The following is a 19,648-nucleotide window of genomic DNA, read 5'->3' on the forward strand; positions in this document are numbered from 1 at the left end:
CTTTAAGAATTTTGGCAGGCTTTGACTGTACAAATATATGAGAAACATTGAAAAAATACAGACATGCCTCCTAGTTTCTAGATTTGTCTAGGGCTCTTCTCATCCACCTGCCAAGCAGGGCATGACTAGCCTCCGCTCTGCTCCTGCAGTGCGCATACAGGTCCCTGTTCACCATCCTCACTTGCACAGCAAAGGGTGCTCTGTGTGTGGTTCGCCTGCAGAGCTGCTCCCGTGACGGAGTGAAGCTTTTATTTTGTTACAGCGGTTTCCATCTAGGTCACTGTGCTGCTTTTATTTCCACTTACTCACTGTTCAGTGTGTGCAGTGATAAATACCAGACGACAGAGCCTTTGCACAGCGCTGGCCTGAGGGGTGAAAAAAGTATTTCTCTCTCTGTGTGGGAAGAGCTTGATGCTTGGTAGGGCTTTTTGTTTGCTGGTTTTTTAATGCCTTCTTGGATCTGAAAGGGCAAGGGCTACATGGGGCCTGGGGCTGCTCATCTGCTTTGCGATTGCAGGACCAGCCCCCGTCTGCACATCCCTTGCACACACCGGGGTAGTCCTCAAGCACAGCCTTGGCACCTTTCATAAGCAAAGTTAGGTATAACCCAGAGCAGCAGAGTTTGTATGTCCTGTACGTGGCTAGATTAAGCATCTGTCATGGAGCTCAGCCCTGTGAAATATTTGTGAAATCTGGATGTGGCCCATATCACACTGTGTCACGACTGGCTATTGCTGCAGCCTGCCTGTGGCACTGAATTGCTTTACCTTGCTCTTACCTATTTCTGCAAAGTCACCTATGTCCTGTATGTCATGTGTCAAATGAAGGTGGAAATCACTGTGTTTGTTTAGAATAACAACTCGGCAGCGCTGACCTCCAGGAACCTGGCCTGGCACTGCCTCCTAGCAGCAAAGTGCAGAGATAGTCATCAGCTCGGCAAGGTGACTTGCAGTGACTGAGGCACCTCTTTGGCTTCTTGCAAAAGTCTCTGTAGGCTCTGAATGACTCTCTTTTCTGGACCTCAGTGCCCCAGACCCTGAGGAAAGTGGGAACATACCATGAGAGGTTGATGCAATTTTCTCCAGCTGTACCAGTTCAGCAGCTTTCATGTGAGACAGGACATTTTCATGACAGCCGTTTCCTCCTTTCAGGATCTGATAGCACAGGCTGCTGAATGCCTTTGCTTCCTGTCAAGTAACGGTCAAAATACTCAGAATATTGCAGGTTAGTTGTTTGATCTGAATAATTGATTCAGTCATTATTTGATAAATATTTGATTAGCTATTGAATGACTGCTTGATCACATCAGAGCTCAATCATGCTGTACAATAGCTATAGCAAGAGCCAGGCCATTTCCTGCAAGCTAAGGACAGACTGGCCAAAGAGAGGAGAAAATATTAAGAGGAGAGGAGAAAATTCAAGATCATACAAATGTTAGGGAGCCTTTCTCTCTCCTGAGCTGAACTTTCTTCAGTGGAATTGTGGTCCATACACTTCTCTTAGTTACAGAATACAAACGTGGGGCAAAGAAAATCTCTAGCCTCATCTGCAATGAAAATTCAGTGGAGAAGTTAGTTTTGTTTTTAGTACCTGAATGTTCTTGGTCGGGAGAGCATTATTTCATTGTGATAGAACTGCTGTCATTTGTTTAAGTATTTATATATCAATTTATGATTCTACTGGTATTTTATTGCCAGGATCCTAAATGGTTAAAAGATTGCGCTTAGTCTAGACTGTAAGTGCAGATGTGGTGGTAGGCTTCCTGTTTCTTTAATTTGTATCAGCTCATTTTACTTCCTTTGCAGATAATGTAGGCCCACCACTTTTTACACAGGGAGTGAAATATTGGCAGTGCCTGGACACTAGTATTACCTCACTTTGGACTGCAGAATTTGTTTACATTTTCTCTTGTGAAACCATCTGTTAAGAGGATTCTTGACATTTTGGGGGTAGTAATCTAATTTGAAAGAATGGGGCTTAGCAAATTTGAAACCCCAAGGTGATAGTTGGCATGTCATTGCTACAGGGAGTTAAATTCAATTGTGCTCCAAAGGGTTATTAAAACTGAAAATATTTTAGGAATGCAAACTCTCTTCTCAGGCTTACAAGGCCCACATGATCTAGCCGCATATTTTTCTTCTTTGCAATGTCCATTTGCAGAAGCCAGAACCGTGCTTCCCTCCTTTGGAGTTTGTGAAACATCCAGCAGAATATGAGCATTTGTCTCTCCGTTTCTTAGGGCTTTTTTACAGAGAGAGGCTACTGGCCCATCATGAAGGGCGTCCTGTAGGTGGAAACTCACCTTATATGTGTGTGAGGTGGGAACTCACGTAACACGTGTGTTCTTTCTCAGATGTGTTATCCCCACTGAGCTGTCCACACAATTTAATTTTATTTTTGAACGAGCCCTACCTCAGGAGCCTTTTTTCAGCCTACCGAATGCCGTCACTTCTCACTGTCTGTAATGGGCACGGATGTTCAGGAAGAGCTCAGCCCTCTGCAGTGGGATCTGAAAGCTCAGAGTGGATTTCTTTGCTGGATGATTTCATGGTGGATGGGTATTTTAAAGGGCAAGCTAAAACCCAGCATCTGTGCAAGGCAGAGAGCTGAAGCAATTTGATTACTGTAGCTTCCTTCTTGCACATTGTGCAGCATGGCTGCTGGAGTTTAACAATGCCTGTGCTCTCTCTGAACTTGTAGGCTGCAGGGATGAATGACAGAAGCTTAGGTCTGATTTTTCTTAAGCTTATTTATCAGCATTCACTTCAGTCTCTAGTAGGTGTCAATAAAATCAGCTAGGCTTTATATCTGGCCTAAATCTTTGTGACTGCTACAGAAGTGGTACCCACTTATGTCAAACAAGGACTTGCACTAGTGCATCTTCCTGAAATGTCCTAGATCAGCCTAGAAACTGTAACACTTGATACGTTAGATGCTTGTGGATGAGATCGAGACTGCTTACATCCTGGCAAGGCTGAGGCTTCGGCACCCAACCGCTGGACAGGCTCCAAGCCTCCCGCTCCCTGAGACTGTGTCCCTTAGCAAACCCTGCCCCATGGGGTCCGAGGGTCCTCCAGCGTGCTCCTTTTTGGCTGTCTTTGCATTCAGAGGAGATGAGCACTCTCTCCTACCTGAAGTCTTGCTGCTATCCTTTGGGTAGCTGGGCAGCTGAACCATAACTAAGCTCCTGGAGAAAACCAGAAGTTAAGGTGTCTGTCTTTTGCCTTTGGGCTCAATGGATATGACGATGAGCCAGAGAACAGAAAACCTGGCTTTTACATTCAGAAGTTTTAATAACACAAAAAACCCTAGCCAGAAAGTAAGCTGAAAAAGGATCTCTGTAATTGCACTGTATTCCTTTTTGTAGATCCAGATACATGTACACTGCTAAACAAAAGTAACCTACCCTATTCTGAAGGCAAAACTGACAACTCTGTATCAGTCATCTCTGAGGCTGTTTAGAAATACAGCTAAATAGTTGCTCGACTTGTGAGTTCAGAAACCAGACCAGCGAGCAGCAGGGCTGGTAGTGCTGTGTGGTGTTAAGGTTGCCTAACACTTTCCATTAAAGCAAATCCATTTTTGTTTCTTTTGACCTTACCAATTTTAATCTCTTTGGGCCAAAATTTGACATACCAGGTGTCTGCGTAAGGCTGATTAACTCTGGAAAATTTCAGCCCAAATGATTTATTAGTTTCTAGGAACAAGGTGATAGGATCAGTTGGGTGGGCTGCCCTTTTGGGAAACACAGGAAAGCTATCCTCTGAGCAGCTCCTACACCCCAGCTCCTGGATCGGGCTCTCATCACTCCTGTCCCCCCAGGAAGCAGGTAGACAGGAAGCTGTCAGGGAGCAGCCTTCTGCCTGCCCCGGGGAAATGGCTCCGATGGGGGCAGGTCTGTGTGGACGCTCCCCTCCCAGCAACTGAAGGAACTGAGGTTTCCTGAGCGTGGTGGACACCTCTGTAACTCCTGAGGCCAAGCAGCCTGCAGTGACTGCAGATGAGCTACCTAAGGCACTCACGGTGCCCTGATACTAAGGAGAGGGAAACCGCTTTTCCTTCCCTCCCCCTGCCACAATGCAGCACTAGGTGGAAGAGCTGAACTGGGTGCTGAGGCGACAACTCATAGCAAGGCCAGGTCAGGTCTGACCCGGGGTGACACCTGGGCTAACAGGCCCAGGGCAGTGCAATGATTTTCTTCCCATTAGTGGCAGACGAAATGCTACTGCTTCTCACCCTGTCCTTTTCTCCCAAGGAAGTATGCGCTGCGCCCTTCAAAGGGGGAAACAGAAGGTGGCTCTGTCTTGCCGACGTTGCCCTGGTCACGGCTCCCCAGTCAGATAACCACGGCTGATGCCGGCCTTTGCCAAGCAGAGCAGGGGACGTCTGTGCCCACAGGCTCCTGGCAGCGCTACATGCAGCCCGAGCCACCATCGCTCCTACTCACGTCTGCTAAGACACCTACTCCCATGCTCCAGTGTAACACACCTCTGCTGCAGCCCTCCTGCTTGCTTGCTCTTTGCATCATGGTGACTGTCTGCTTGGGATCTAATAGCTATTAGCAAATGGTGAAAAATAAAGAAGGTCATAAATTCCTTGACTGTGATTTAATAACACTGCTGACTGTGAAAACTAAAATCACTTTCCAAGTGCAATTTAGTTTTCGTGTACTGTGCGTGCCGTTCATGGATTGAGTGAGTGTCAGGCGACTCTAGCTCTGGAATTGAAGCGATCGTAGCGACCTTTCCTTTTAATCACTTTCTAAATTGTTTCACTTTTGAGTTCTCATGGCACCATTCTCAGTCTGAATGTGCTATTAACGGTGCCTCCCCAGGGGCTGAAGAAGGTTTTGATCACTACCACATTCACAGAATGACAAAAAAAGCACAGCTGCTGCTGCAAAGCAGAGCAAAGTACCGAACCCAGTGGCTGCAGCTCCTTCCCAGCACTCCTCCAATGGCCTTCCCAGGCTTTCTGCTGTCCTTCTGCCTCTACCTTGCTCTTCTCTGCAGCAAAGAAGATCCTCCCGAGCCTCAGGAACAGTGCCCGTATCTGCCTCTATCCAACCCTCTTTCAGCAGTGCATGGGTAAGCCTATTTCCCAGGAACTGGTTCAGCCAGTTCAGGAATTGGCTGTTCGAAATAGAAATTGCAGAAGTTCTGGTGGTAAAACCCCAAAGCCAAGGTGAAACCCTTCTGCAGAGGGTAATTGTACAACTCCTGGTGTGCCAGTACGACACACTGTTGTGCTGTTTCAGTTACTGCAGCTCAGGGCCAAGATGCAATAAAAGCTCTGTTGAAAGCTGTCCAAAGAGACGTCCTCTTTCTGTGCAGATCATAGGAGTGGCTTGTTGAGTCTGACAAAACCAAGTTCCTCTGTTGCATTTTGCTCAGGTCTGGGACCAGTTCTGCTAGTGGGTGACTGCTAGAGTAACTTACATATGTGGGTCTCCCTTGACTTCCTAAATCCTATCCCAGGCTTTTTAAACTTCTCCCTTTTAAACCCCGAGTGGCTGTACAAGTGTCAGAGCTTGGGAAGCTTAGCACTACGTTGGTCAGAGCTTTATCAAACTATATGGCTGGGGAGCTGAAATAGATACTTACTGGGTGATTTTTACCACTAACACAACTGTAAGTCTTTCCAGAAATATGTTAAAAGCAAGGGTTAGCCAACATAAAAAGTGCAGAACAGGTGAGCAAAGGACAAGCTGGAGAGAGGGAGCATTTGGTCATTTGCAGCGTAGGGGAAGTCTCACCTGTGGTGTGATGTAAAAGAGAAGGCAAAGGGAAAAATGACTTTTAAGCTTTGTTCTTTTTTCAGCTGCTTGCACTGGGTACCTTTTTTTTCCATCCCAGAGACTGATCACTTCTGTATGGAAAGGAATTGAAAGTATATAATTGATGAACAGGTTCCTGACTAGGCAAAGTCTTTTTATCTGTGATCTCAGAACAAATAACTCAGCTTAAATAAACTTGAGATGCCCTGGGACAAAAGCTAATTCTCACAAAAATATATACTTTTAAGAACCATTTTTTATAACATGCAGTTGTAAATAACTGGGCAGAATTTAGGTAGTCATCTGACTATCTGACTTGTGGGTGATGGTGAGAATTTGCAGCTGTAGGATTTAAATCCCATTGACCAATATAAAAAAACAAATCTGAAAAAATGACATATATAAGGAGGCCAGAGAAAGGCTGGGATGAAAATTAGGTTCCACATTCGATGATATCTTTAGGCTTCTGTCTTTTTAAGAAGAGAAAAGACTAAAGAGTGCAATAGCAACTGGTATCTGGCTCCTGGCCATTTTAAAGTACTGTAGAGCTCTGAAGCACTTTAATGAGATTTATTGCATCTGCCAAAGTAATGTACAATAAATCCTCTATTGCGACTTTTCATGACTGTGGCCTTCAGTGGAATATTTCTTTAGTTAAATGGTCAACAAATTGTTAATGAAGACAAAATGCTAGTCAATCAGAAACAAACTCTTTACACTAGCTTAGGTATTGTTGAGAGATTTATTCGAAAACATGTAATTTATCAGTTAGGCACTATTTTGTTTTAGGCAACTTAGCATACACAGCAACCTCGTTTCAGCAGGAAGATCAGAATCGGAATATCGTTTTGGAAAAACTGCATCCTAAAGAAAGCAAATCAGTTGAAATAGTAGTCTTCTTTTTTAAGCAGAAGGAGGTTGATCTGATCAAGTACTGGATGATGCTTCAAAAATAGTAAAGGATGCTAAGGGTGTATCTCATCAGAGCTCTGGGATACATTAAGAGAATTATGTCGTTGGTTCATGACCTGCCAAATACTTTACAGACAAACATAGAAATCCTTAAGGGCCCTGTTAAACTCTCATAATTTCAATCAGTCTAGCATATTGCAGTGTTGAAGGTGCAGAGCACAGGGGTGATGACAGAGCCTTCAATCTGATGAGCGTCAGCTCTCTGGCTTTCTTTGATCTAAAAATAGTGTGCATGTGCCCCGCTGGCGCCCACCACACCACAGCTGGGCTCACACAGCTCTTGCAGGGAGGGTGGTGTGAATCTCACCACTGTGGCCCTCAGGACCTTGTTGCCTTCCTAGCAAGCAGATAACTACAACTTGAAGCTCAGCCCCTCTCCCCTCAACATCCCTTGTGCCATGGAGGAACATTTTGAGAATCTTCAAGCGCTTCGCTCACAGATGGGGAAGTCACTCCAGAGCTATCAATGCTTTTCCACATGTCTTGGGAACATATGGTTACCTTAAACCTGCGCAGGACCGGTGGCTGGGGTCAGCAGCTCTCCAGTCTTCCCTTCTGTGGAAGAAAGAAGTTTGTGAGGTGTTTTTTCACTCTTCAAACGTAAGCAGGGAGTGATATGAAGTTTTCAACTCTCCCTTCAGCTCCCATTTAATGAGAAGAAGACTAAACAGTCTTCCTTCCTGCCTGTGGGGACTGATAGCTGGAAGTGGGGAGTTCCCACAGGCACCCCTGGAAGTGCTCTGTGGCTGCCAACTGGTTGGCCCACCTTGCTTGCATGAGGGGCACAGGGGCTGGGGTCAAGTAGCCACCCTGGCAATCACCTCTTTGTGAATCTCCCTTTCCCAGGGGGATGGCCAGCAGTATAGCGGTGCTCAGCAGGGAGCTGGCTTCACTAGAGGGTTAACAGAGAAGTATCGGAAATGAGTTTGGGCACGACTCAGGGAAAGACAGGGAGAAAGTCTGTGGGCATCTCCCCCTTTGCCTCCTTCTACTGCCAAAGCCAGGCAGGGTTTCTGAAGAGCTTTCTCCCATGAGCACGGGATTTTGAGGTTCAATACTCATTCAAGACAGATAGACATCCTTCACCTTTTAGAAGATTACGGCATTAATTAGCAATTGGAAACATGTCAGTCCCACTGCTTCCAAGACAAAAGGAAAGATGCAGAATGGATTTCCCTTTAGGAAGTCAAAAGTTATTCCTAAGAAACATATGAACATTTAGATTTTTATTGGTATCTGACAGAGAAGTTGCATCGCATGAGGTAGATATATTGCCCTGGTAAACTCTGGAAATTATATACACCGTAATTTGACATTTTTGTTGGCTTAATAAAACATATTCATTACCTTAATTTTCTACCTCTTGATGTTAGCTGGTTGTATGCAGAGCTTAACAAAGCTGATCCTTTCATTTAGTAGATAATGCAAACACCTTAAAGCTTAAAAAGCCTAGTAGGCTTGAGCGCTGGAAGCTGTCAAGACAATCAGCACTTTATGCATTGAGATCCAGAAAGCCCTACTATGTGCTGAACATGCCTATGTCATCATGAGGGCTGATGCATGACAATAAATGATACTATATGAACACAAGTAAAAGGTAAGTCAGTGTCTTCCAGCTCTGAACAAAGAACTTCTGGCTAGAAAAGGATGTCAGTGCCATAGCTAAAACTTCTCTTTCTTTCTTTACCATGCCATTGGCCTCATCTCATCTTTCATGATTTCTTGCCTCAGTTTGAAGAAACAGTACTTGTGGTCCCAGGCTGAATGGTGAGCAGGGAGCAGCGCTGGACGAGGGGAGCTGCAGCCCCAGGCCAGGCATGCTCCCGGCTGTCTGTGGCAGCTGCAGCCTTGGTGCGCCTCCATCTCCTTTCCTCCTTCCCCTGTTGGACAGCTGGAAGCAGCCCTGCCAGTTCCGTCTTCAGTGCCTGTTGTGTGGATAGGGCCTGAAGCAGGGCGTCCCGAGATGGGACAAAGCTCCGTACCTTACTCATGGCCAGTTGGCACCAAGTAATCATGGAAACCCAATACCAGGTTCAGGTCACACTGGTAGTTGGTGCCAAAAGGTGCTTCTGGAAGTATTGCAGAATCTTTGCTTTGCGTAGCTACTTCCCAAAACAGGTCTAGAGTTGGAATAGCAATGTGGAAAGTCTTTGAAATTATTTGCTGATATGAATGAATAGGGATGAAGCTGATTTTTCTCTCCAGGACGAACCTATGTTAAGGGTTCCCAGAGCATCCCCCATGGGAGGGCCTATATCCTAGCCAGACTCTTTGCAACCACGTGTGGCAGGTCACAGGGTCCCACAGGCATGGTTCTTTCATTTCTTATGCCATGGGAAATAGAGTACAAACAGAAAAAGGCATAGGGCATTAGAAATATTTTTCATGTGTGCCTGATGTCAGAGCAAGGTCTCCTACTGCATTTCAGCTCCGTGCAGTTAGGCACCCAGCATGTGGAACCTGTTGACACTTGACAAGCAATGTAAATATTGATCTGTGAAAAAGAAAGCTCTAGGCCAGTCTGCATTTAACTTCATGTTAAAACCTAGCTCCATTGATTTATCTTTGCAGGCTAGAAAATATCACAGAACTTTCTGAATGATTGTTTATGTCATAATGTAGTTTATGACAGATCTGTTGGTCACAGTAACAAAATAGGTCACAAATTGTGTAACTTCATAGAAGCTAATCTGTAAGGACTGCATATTGACTCTGTAGGTAAAATACCTTGTTTGATTTCCACTGTATGTTACGCTCTGACAAAGGAATTTCTATGGCCATCTAGCCATCCTGTGGTCCTGTTTTTTTTAATATGTGTGCTTCTGCTCTCTGCTTTTAAAACGATTGAAGTTTGTATTAGAGCAATTTGCAAAGAGCATCTGTCTATCTGACATGTGGCTACCCACCCCTCATGTGGGTACCACTGCAGTATTTATTTCTGATGTTATACTGTTGGTTCTTGGCGTTGTATTTTCCAAGCATCTGTGAATGCAGTTTTCTTTGACATTTTCAATAAATGGACCAGAATATTGCATAGATTTATAGAGAGAAAATCCATATGAATTAATTTTCCTCTGGTACTACTGTGGAAGGATATTACTTCCTTGTGTCACCTTCACTTGAAGTACTGACAAAAGAGAACTTCATTATTTTTCCATAGATGACAGCTGTTAATACTGAAATAAAAATTGGGGAAATACCTGTTGCATTTGCTAGCTTGGCGCAGATGAGTTATGAATGCAGTCCTTTCTAATGTGCACCATTAGTTCAACGTCACAGTACACCACCATTGCTTTTTTCTCTATTTGATCCTCTGAAATTTTCAGTTTTTTCTTCAACCTTTTGGCACCTTATGATGCTACAAACATTTTCTTCTCCCGTTCAAGTGTGTCCTTTTTACTTTTAGCAATGTTTCTGACAAGACATACATCAGATGGCTAGTTTGCTCCATGTATGTGCTGTGCATTTCAGTCCTGATACGTTTGACTGTTGCGTATGTATGCAAGATCTCCTGGGTCACGTGTGAAGTATGAGTAGCACCATATATTTATCACATATATAAGTTCCAAGTTTCCCTTGGAAGTAGGATATGTTCCTATTGAGGTTTTTATATTGCTGCTCATCACGACGGTTGGTTGAGTGCTCATTTTCAATAAAATTTATTTTAATATCACATATTCCCACTGAAATGTAATTGTTTATCATGCAAAGACAGAAACAAACAGCCAGATTTTTGATGGATTTTTTTTTCTGATGTGCTTGGGTGCCCCCTGTATATTAAATATATTGTTTGCAGTCAATGTCACTAAGTCAGCTTTCTTCTCAATTTTGTTTAGAAAAGCAAATACACCTCTTTTGGGCATTAACTAAATGTGGAACGTTTTGCTTCTAAGGGTCAAGCATCACAGAAAAACTAAACAGAACCAGAGTTCTACAGTGAAAACTGTTAAGCACCATAAATGTCATTAATGCTACATATCACCTGTTTTTGATGGCATAGGCAGGATTGTGATAATGTAAAGAAGCTTTTCACAGTGACCTCAGAACATGGGGTCCAACCCTGCGCTGGCTGAACACCATTATATCTTCAGTGGCCCGTCCTGAGCTGGGCCCCAAGTCACTGGGAAGCTGGTGAAGCGTGGGAACCTTCAGTGAGGTGTTGACACTGGCAGTGGGATGTTGCAAGTGCGCTGCCACGGCTGCAGAGCAGGGAGAGCTGCATTTCGGCTGCTTCACCCTCCTGGCAGAAAGGAATTTTGTGTGTCGCCACTGAGTTGTGGGTGCTGCAGTTGCGTAGGGGAGGTGTACAAAGTCTACAAGCATGTGCAAGGTCTACAGCAAGTCTGCAGAGTGTTAACGCACCTCACATTAAAAAACCGCAACCTGATCTGCCTAGCGTGGAAAAAACACAAAGCAGGACCAGTAGCATGCAGAGCATGTCTGAGCAGGGTATTTTGGAGCGGGCCTCACATGAACGTTATTTAACCGATTTTTTAACGTTTAGAGGAGTATACAGTCTTGATGGGGGAGATGCCAGGCCCCTCATCACTTCTGTTTGACTTGTTGTGGTAGCAAGGAGCTGCAGCAGTTATCCCCAGACTGAGATGATTGACTAGAAGTGATTTTTCACCAGGTGACATTTGCAATAATTACATGGTGCTTTGCTTGCTCTGGAGGAAATAATCAGCATGACCTTCAAAGGGCTCTGCGGAAAGTGGTTCTTGTAAAAACAATTATTTGAACCTCCTACTACGGCTGCTGCTGGAACAGATATACTGTGTATAAGTTAACTGCTGTTGGCCACTGAATAGACAAGCAGTAAGTCAGACGAGAGAAGCGGTGACCTCAAGGGAAATCAGATTTCCTTTTAAATCCTGCATATTTGCAACATCTGCTTCTCTCTGCTGGGCTGCAGGTGGGGGAAAAATCAAAATGAATTGATGGAGTAGCTCTGGGGCAGCTGGTCTCTAGGATGGGCTGAGACACTGCTGTGGGGCAGAGCTCTGCTCCAGCCTCCTGAAGAAAGTCTTTAGGGCGCTGCTTTGCCCTCGATTTTACCACAGCCTACTTCTGGCTGCCATAAGAGGCTGTGGTTTTGCACCTCTTGTGGTCAGGTTTTGCTGTGTTAGAGCTACAGGCCCAAGGTAAATCTCCAGATGAGTCTCCTCACCCCTTGCTTGTGATGGTTTGAACTGAAAACGGAGGCTTATTGCCAGAGATTGGGTGCCAGATTTCCAAGTGACTGGGTTGCCTCTGGGATTTCAAAAGGGTGTTAGCTGCCTGAATGCCTTATAAAGAAAGAAAGGGTCCTAGGTGATTTTTAATCCTGTGAGTTCATTCTGCCCGTAGTAAAAAGCGTTTCCATGCCGTTGCCAAGCATATCGTCCCTGTAATGCCTGCCTGTGGACTGAGACAGCCATCTGTGAATGCTGCTAAGAGCTGCTTCAAACCCAGTAAGACCATGCCATATGAAAGACCAAGTTTTAATTTTCTGAGCTCAGACTTTTTCTACATATGGTATCTCCATCCAAAAATAACACCTTACAGTTAGCTGATTTTTTGAACAGTATAGGAGAAACAGCTAGTAACAAAGTTACCCAATAATAATCATTTTTCTTCTTGCTTTCAAGTTAACAGAATCTGGGATGGAACATTTAAAATGGTATTTTTTTTTCTTTAGTGAGATTATACTTATTATTCTCTAATTAAAAAAAAAAAGAATAAACTTTAAATAAACAAATACATAATAATCATTTTCAAGCTGGGAGAAAGCAGGGAAAATGACTCATATTGGTTGATCCTGAAAAGGAAGCCAGGCGTCTTGTCTCTCTGTCTTCTCTTTGAGCCAGTAAAGCATGCTGCCTTATTAGAGAAATCTATTTATCTTTTACTTTGAAAAGGGTTACTAGGCACATATTATGTGAGCATGGCAACTGTGCAGTCCTAGCGACGGTCCAGGGACCTCTGTGAACCCCTGGACCAGTTCCCGGACTCTGAATCCCAGCCGAAGTGTTGGGAAGGCAGTCCATGGCTCAATGCGTGGCAGGGAGATGATGTTGTTTCAGTTTGTGAGCTTAGAAGAAAGCAGAGTTCTGCTTTGGGCCTCCCGTCGGCTTTACGCACGCTCTGGACGTGCTTTGGGCTGGATTCGGGCTCTCTAACGCTGCTGCCCTGTGGCTGAGGCCAAGCACGCTTGTTGCAGTGTGGAGGGGCTTGGGGGAAGGCAGCTCCCAGGTGGTTGAGCAGGGCAGACACCTTGTTTTGCTAAACCTGGCCATATCCGTGAGTCATCCTTATTTGTGCCAGCTGCAGGGTGCTGGGTTAGAGAGCTGGCTGAGACCTTGCTTTATTTTGGCAGCGCACCTGCAGTGCGTGGGGCAGCGTTGATCCCTAAAGGCAGAGCCTAGAGGCACCCTGCCCTTTGGGAGTGCTCCCAGAGCCAGCACTTTGGGTGGGGATGATAGGCACCTTCCCGGCTCACCTTGTCTCCTTAACGGCACTGGGACAAACTCCTGAGCAGAGCTGAAGGTCTCTTTGCTTGTCTAGCTCTTTAGAGAGCATCTGCTGTGTTTGCTATAGCTGCTTTCTACAAAAGCTGGATTCCCTCCAGCGGGAGTCCCAGAGCTAAGCCTGCGACACACGTGTTCCCCGCAGCCAGAGAAACCTCTGCCTTCCCCTTCTGCAAAATTATGCAACCTTTTCCCCCTTTAGGCTCTGCTTCTGCAAAGATAGTCTAAAGGACAGAGGAGATGTCTTTCTTACCTGCCCTGCAGGTAACATAAAGCCCATTTTGGTTTCCCCTGACACCCAAACAGTGCCACCTTCACGAAGACCCTTGCACATCCTCTTCTGAGGCACGCACCCTTGTAAGGCGATAGATGCAATCTGTGAGCTTGCCAGGGCTTGGAGTTTAACTCCCCACACCTTTTGAACTGGAGCCTGAACATCTGCTAGACTACTGGGGATTGGTCAGAAAGCTAGTGGTGACTCAGTGGAGGAAGCTGAGGTATGGGCAGTCTATTTTTAGCTCTCAGTAAATGTACTAAAGTAGTTTACTGCAGAGTTGAAGAAAGGATGGACTATCCCTGCTTGCCCTATTTAGGGAATAAACGTGAAATACTCGTACCCTCTCCGAGAGTCTAAATTATAGGTGCTGCTGGGAGAGGGGTCGCTGGAGGGGGGAAATCTCTGGCCACCACTCTGTGTGGTTCAGGGTAGACTTGCCTTCTGGAAAGAGTGCGAATAAGTGAGGGGAATCAAGAAACCCAAAGGGACTCTAAGCTTTTATCTTACAAAGGGGAACAGTAAGAAAGACTATGCTAAAAGTAAACACATTATCTACATATAATATAAAGAAGCTTCTGTTCACTTTGTATCAGAAGACAAGAAGATATTCAGAGGGACTGAATGGTTGTAGATTCATAACTGACAAAGACGTATTTTTCAGCCAGCAGAGAATTAGTCTGCAGAATGCATTGTCAGCAGATACAGCAAAGATAAAGACTATAGTAAGATCGCAAGAAGGATTAGCCATGAATATGCATGAAAGGCTACACATGGAGATGTTAGTAAATTTTAACAAATCACATTTCTGCCTGAAATGTCTTCTGTTATTATTGACAATAACTCTGTGGCTGTGATTGAAAAGGAGAAGAAAAAAGTCACTTTTCTTTGTATGTGGCCTTGCCGGTGCCATGCTGGCACATTTGCTTCTCTTGTCTTTGCTTTCAAGTCTTTCACACAGCAGAGGAGAAAGAAACCTTTCAAAAGTAGGGAAGAGTTGGCTTCCCAGACAGCAAATGTTGGCAGGGGCCAGTGGGCCCTGCATGTTGTCCCCACGACTGCTTTAAAGCTGCTTTTGGAAATGGGCTAAATGGGGCCGATGCTGGGGAGGACAGGGCCAGTGATAACTCTTCTCAAGAAGTTGTGCCACTGGCTCTCCCACAGGGCAGGGCTGCACAAATCGCATGATCTTAAGTGAATTGCTGAAATGACATACCCACTAATAAAATTGTCTTCTGCTTTCATGAGAACAGATTGGTTTTTTTGTTTTGTTTTGGTTTTGTTTCTGTCCTTGAACTGCTGTTAGCAATGAAACAATTTTGGAATACAAGGTGACATGAAAGACTGACCATACCAACATGGGAAACGAGCCCACAGGCTCGCTGTAAGGAGGGCACGGGTGCATGTTGCCTGGCAGGAGGATGGCACAGGCTGGATTTTGCCAGGTGGGAGCTGTGGTAGAAATTGTATGAGAAGCCTGGGATTTGGTCTGTGGGTTTTTGCTGGAGTAGCATGTTCTCTAAAGAAAAAAAAGGATGAAGAAAATTTATTTCACCTCCATCTGTCAATGGCAGCAGGATAGACTGCTTTGCCACAGGCATTGCTGTTCTTTAAAAGCTTCCAAATGCTTCTCCACTGAGATTTTGTTGAAGTTTATTTTCTTGCAGTGGTTACGGTCACAAAACAGCACAATGGATTCACAACAGTGGGAAGCAGAGCATCTGCTGAAATGACTTCAGTTCAGAGTTGCGAAATGATTCAATTCACCTAAGAAATTTCTGGTGAAGAACAGAAAAGGGGAATGACCTCAAAATGGAAAAGGAAGATTATCATCAGTCAACATTTATTAACAGTCTACTGGATATTCCTCATTATTTTCTAAGCATTAGCTGTGAGTAAAGGAGATCTAGGGGAATCCATGTAGTGATCAAATTCTAGATTTTATTTAAATAAAAAATGAGATTTCTTTGGGGCTCTGTTATGTGCTGGAGCTGTACGAGGTGGCCTTGCTGGCTCTCCAAGACTTGTGACACACAGTCACTTGCAAGTCAGCAGATATGTTAACAAACCTCCTGTGACTTTGCCTAATAGAGACTTGTGATCTGTCCCTGACAGCTTTCTTGCATTGGCTCCAACTTCCTGCTGAAATAAATGTATAACAAGCTTGGTGCTGCTCTCCTGCCCCTTGTCTGAAGTCGTGTCTGACCCAGGACTGTGCTGGAGCCAGTTCAATCGGATCAGCCACTTCCAAAACTACGCTGCTCTCCTGGGACTTGCACCATTTGCATTCAGGGTGGTCCCCAGAGCTCATCCTTCTCCTCTGCCTGCTCCCCATGCCAGCCCCATTCCTGATGCTGCCTTGGGCTCCCTCCCCAAGCTGCTGGTCATCTGGCAGTACAATGCCTCGCTGAACTCCAGTGGAGCCACACAGGCATTTCTTTCTTGCTTTTCCTCTTCCGGCACCTCAGGTGTGTAGGCCTGTGGGTTTTGGGGTGGGGGGTGGGGGTTAGTGTAGGCTGGCTTCCTGCCACCTGGCAGAAGCGACCACCGGCCCTCAGAGGTACTGGTGCTGATGGCTGAGGGTTATTGCACTGAGCCTTCTCCATTGCTCTTCAGAAAGCTGGATGGGGCTGCTGCTGGGGTAGTCTCCTCCCCGCTGTCACTGGTGGCTTGTTTGGCCACCAGGTCAAGAGCAGGCCTTGTTTGTCAGCTTCAGCAGAGGAAGATACAGGACATACAAAAAATAACATTTTGAGTTTTTCTGTACTAAGCAAGAGCTTATTCCACTACTGGTGTTAATGCTGGTGAAAAATTGAAGACTAAATGATTAAAAAAATACTCTGCATTGGAGACATTAGTGCCTAAGTAGTTTTGGTAGCTGAATCATCTGTCAATAGTTTTTTTAACTTGCTGGGCTAAGACCAGAGTTACATCTCCAGGAATGCCACATAGTAAAAATTCAATATTAAAGTTAATAATATTAAGTTTTCCATGGAGAACATCTGTTGGGGATTGCATTGCCTTGTGGTTGTCTGCTAATCTCCAGATGTTCTTCACCAAGAACTACAGCTCCTGCTTTTTTTGTGTTTCAAAGCCCTAACAAATGATAGCCGGCTGGAGAGACAAGGTACCAATGTTACAGGATCTTTCTCTGCTTTGAAACCTTTTATTTATGGTGTATCATTTCCTTCTTTTCAAAAATAGCTTTGCGACTTCCTTACTTCTTTGACGTTAGGAGATACTATGCTTTGCAGTGAACTTCTGTCACCTGCGGTTTGCTTTTGTGAGCGCTGTGCCGGACGTGCCTCCATGCTTCTCAGCTGTGCATGACAGCCCCAGTGCTGGTGTCCTGTGCCAGGCATGAGGTGCCCTCCAAGAGCTGCCGGGGCTGTGTCAGAGACACCTCTGGCTTCCCAAATGCTTTTCTGCATTTGGTCCTCAAAATCTTAAGGGATCTGCTCTGCAGACTCTGATTTTTCTTGGGTGGCTGCCCAAAACAGGAACATTTGAATTTGTATTTTTAAGGCCTGATCTCAATCAGTTCTGACTGCCTATCCTCTTTATTTCATGTTGGATCCTGAATTAGCAAGGACTTTTTCTTTCCATTTTGCTTTGGAAGAAGCCAAATGTTCACAAGAACAACCATCCTGGTCAGTGGGGTCCAGGATCCAGCTCCTCTGAAGCTATCTCTCTGTGAAAAGGCCACAGGGATGTGCTAGATGGTTTGTCCTTTCCCATTGCTGGATCTCTCCCACCTTCACTTCAGTTTACATCTTTGTAAAATGAGAGACAGGGGTTTATAATGCACTATAACATAATGGTGAAAATGCCTTACTGTTTGTGGCTTCTGCTACTTTGGATAGACCTTTGGTTATTCCAGCACTGAAAGTGGTACAACTCAGCCTTATCACAGCATCGCAGAATAGTTGGGGTTGGAAGGGGCCTCTGGAGATCTGGTCCCACCTCCCTGCTCAAGCAGGGACACCTAGAGCAGGTTGCTCAGGACCATGTCCAGTAGGGTTTTGAATATATCCAAGGATGGAGACTCCTCCACAACCTCTCTGAGCACCCTGTGCTACTGTTCAACCTCCTTCACGGTAATGAAATGTTTTCTTGTGTTTCTTTTGTTATCTCTGCTTTTATTTCAGCTCCTATCTGAGACTTAGTAAGATCGTCAATTGCCTCCATCTTTAGTTTGTTATTCTTTTATTTGGCTTTAAATCACACAGATATATAATCTCAGTCCTCTCTTGCACTTGTCAAGAAGCTATGTAGTTTGCGATGTCTTGCGTTCTTTTGAAGCAAATTTTCATCAGTGTTTTCCTTGTACCTTAGTTTTACACAATTGCACATATAAAATATTCAGTGAAGCTGCCTGCTACTGCAGACAAAAATTGTACTTGTGTGTATGGACATTGCTTGCCACACTAGAGAAATTCCCATTGGCTTTGAGTGTGCCTATTTAGTGTTAAAATATAACGCTTGGTTATTTTGGGTAACTTCCTTGTAACAATCTTTGCTGCAGAGAACTGACCAGTTGTCTGACTCCTGACTCTTTAGATGATGTCTCTCTCTCTTAGGCCTGGATGTTCTCCTGCAAAGTGGTTGCATGTGGTGCTCTATTTTAATATTGTCACTTCTGCTCCATCTTTATAACTTCATTTCCTTCTATTGTTATGAACAATAATATTTTATTTTGTTGTAGCAGAATATTTATTCTGCTACATGGGAAAATACTTTTTTTAAAATGCCACATCATCATTTTGCTTTTTTCTTCTCTCATTTAGAATGCGCTTGTTCCTCCAATTAATCCTATCATTTGTTTTTTGAAATATTTTGCTTTCTTTCTTTTCATCATATTGTTATACATCGGCTGAACTGCATTAGCTAGATTGATAGTCAGTTTTAATTGGTCAAAAAGTACAAGATGCATTTGCTTTTCCTTGAAAACTATGTTCTGCTCCATAACGTATTTTAAGCCTTATAAAACGCGCTAATAGTCTGCCTGAATGCAGCTGGTGCTAAAGAAAGCAGTGTGGAATTAAACATAGTAAAGTCTGCTCCATTGAAATAGCAGTTGCAGTGTGGAGCCCATATTACTGTTTCTAATCCCAGTCTATAAAGGCAGTGTGTGCATTTTGGGGCTGGGAATTCTCTAATGTGGTGAGTAATCAAGCGAGCCACTGATCCGTGTTATATCCTTGGGACTTCTGCTGAAAAACAAAGGTAGAGCATAGCCAAGAATGAGTATAAACCCCCTTTTCTCTGATAGCCCGTCCTCAGCTCCCATCACAGCTGTAAAGAACCACCTGGACTCCCTGTCTGAGGACTGGGAGAGGGACTGGCTAGGCCAGGGATGCACAGGATGGGTTCAGGCTTTCGGAGTGGAAAGGGGCAGAATTTGTCCTTGGTTTTTGGCCAGAATCTGCCTTATTGAACTTCCTATGCTCATGGTCTGTGCACATGTAACAGCAGGAGATGAGCATGCACATAGCTGCCAACAGTGTGTTGAGTGGTCCCACTCAGTGGCAGGGCTTGGTGGTTGCATTTCTCATGCCATGGTGTCCTCCCACCTCTGCTGCTGCCCTGGTGCCATCCTCCACGAGCATGCAGGCTGCTGAGGTCATGCACGCCTCTGCACCACTCACTACTGCGGTGTGCCATGTGGCATTGAACCAGGTGCTGCTGGGCTGCTTCAGCTCAGCGTAAATACATGGCAGTGTGGAGAAGGAGGGAAATGCCATGTGCAGAAGAAGCTGGTACCAGCCTTGCAACAGGGATGGTATCCATTTTATGAACCTCTCTGCTAAAGACACGTGGATTTCCTTCTTACAGGCAGCTTAAAACAGTAAAACTGAACTACTGAAAAGCAGCTTTTAGCAGCTTTGTTTTTGTCTATTTTAGGCTGAATTTTCCTTTAGTAGTCACGTTCCATAATTCCTTTCACATGCAGTGCCCTGTCCTAGCCCTGTAGGCTCACAGCTCCTCCTTTCCTGCCGGGTGATTTCCTTCCATAAATGTTTACATTCAGATATTAAAGTTGCAGCTAGCCGAAAGGTCAGCGCCTCTACAGCTTTCCTTTGGGACAGTGATGCGTTTCAGGTCCTGCACACCTTC

The 19,648-nt window shown here is 44.8% G+C and overlaps 1 protein-coding gene across 4 annotated transcripts in view; it reads left to right on the forward strand.

Annotated features, from left to right (window-relative positions):
• The window catches only part of NCALD (neurocalcin delta), a 247,899-nt gene that overhangs the window by 94,849 nt on the left and 133,402 nt on the right, over positions 1-19,648 (forward strand). The gene's annotated exons all lie outside the window — the stretch shown is intronic.

Source organism: Struthio camelus, chromosome 2 (assembly GCF_040807025.1).
Source record: "Struthio camelus isolate bStrCam1 chromosome 2, bStrCam1.hap1, whole genome shotgun sequence".
Lineage (NCBI taxonomy): Eukaryota > Metazoa > Chordata > Aves > Struthioniformes > Struthionidae > Struthio > Struthio camelus.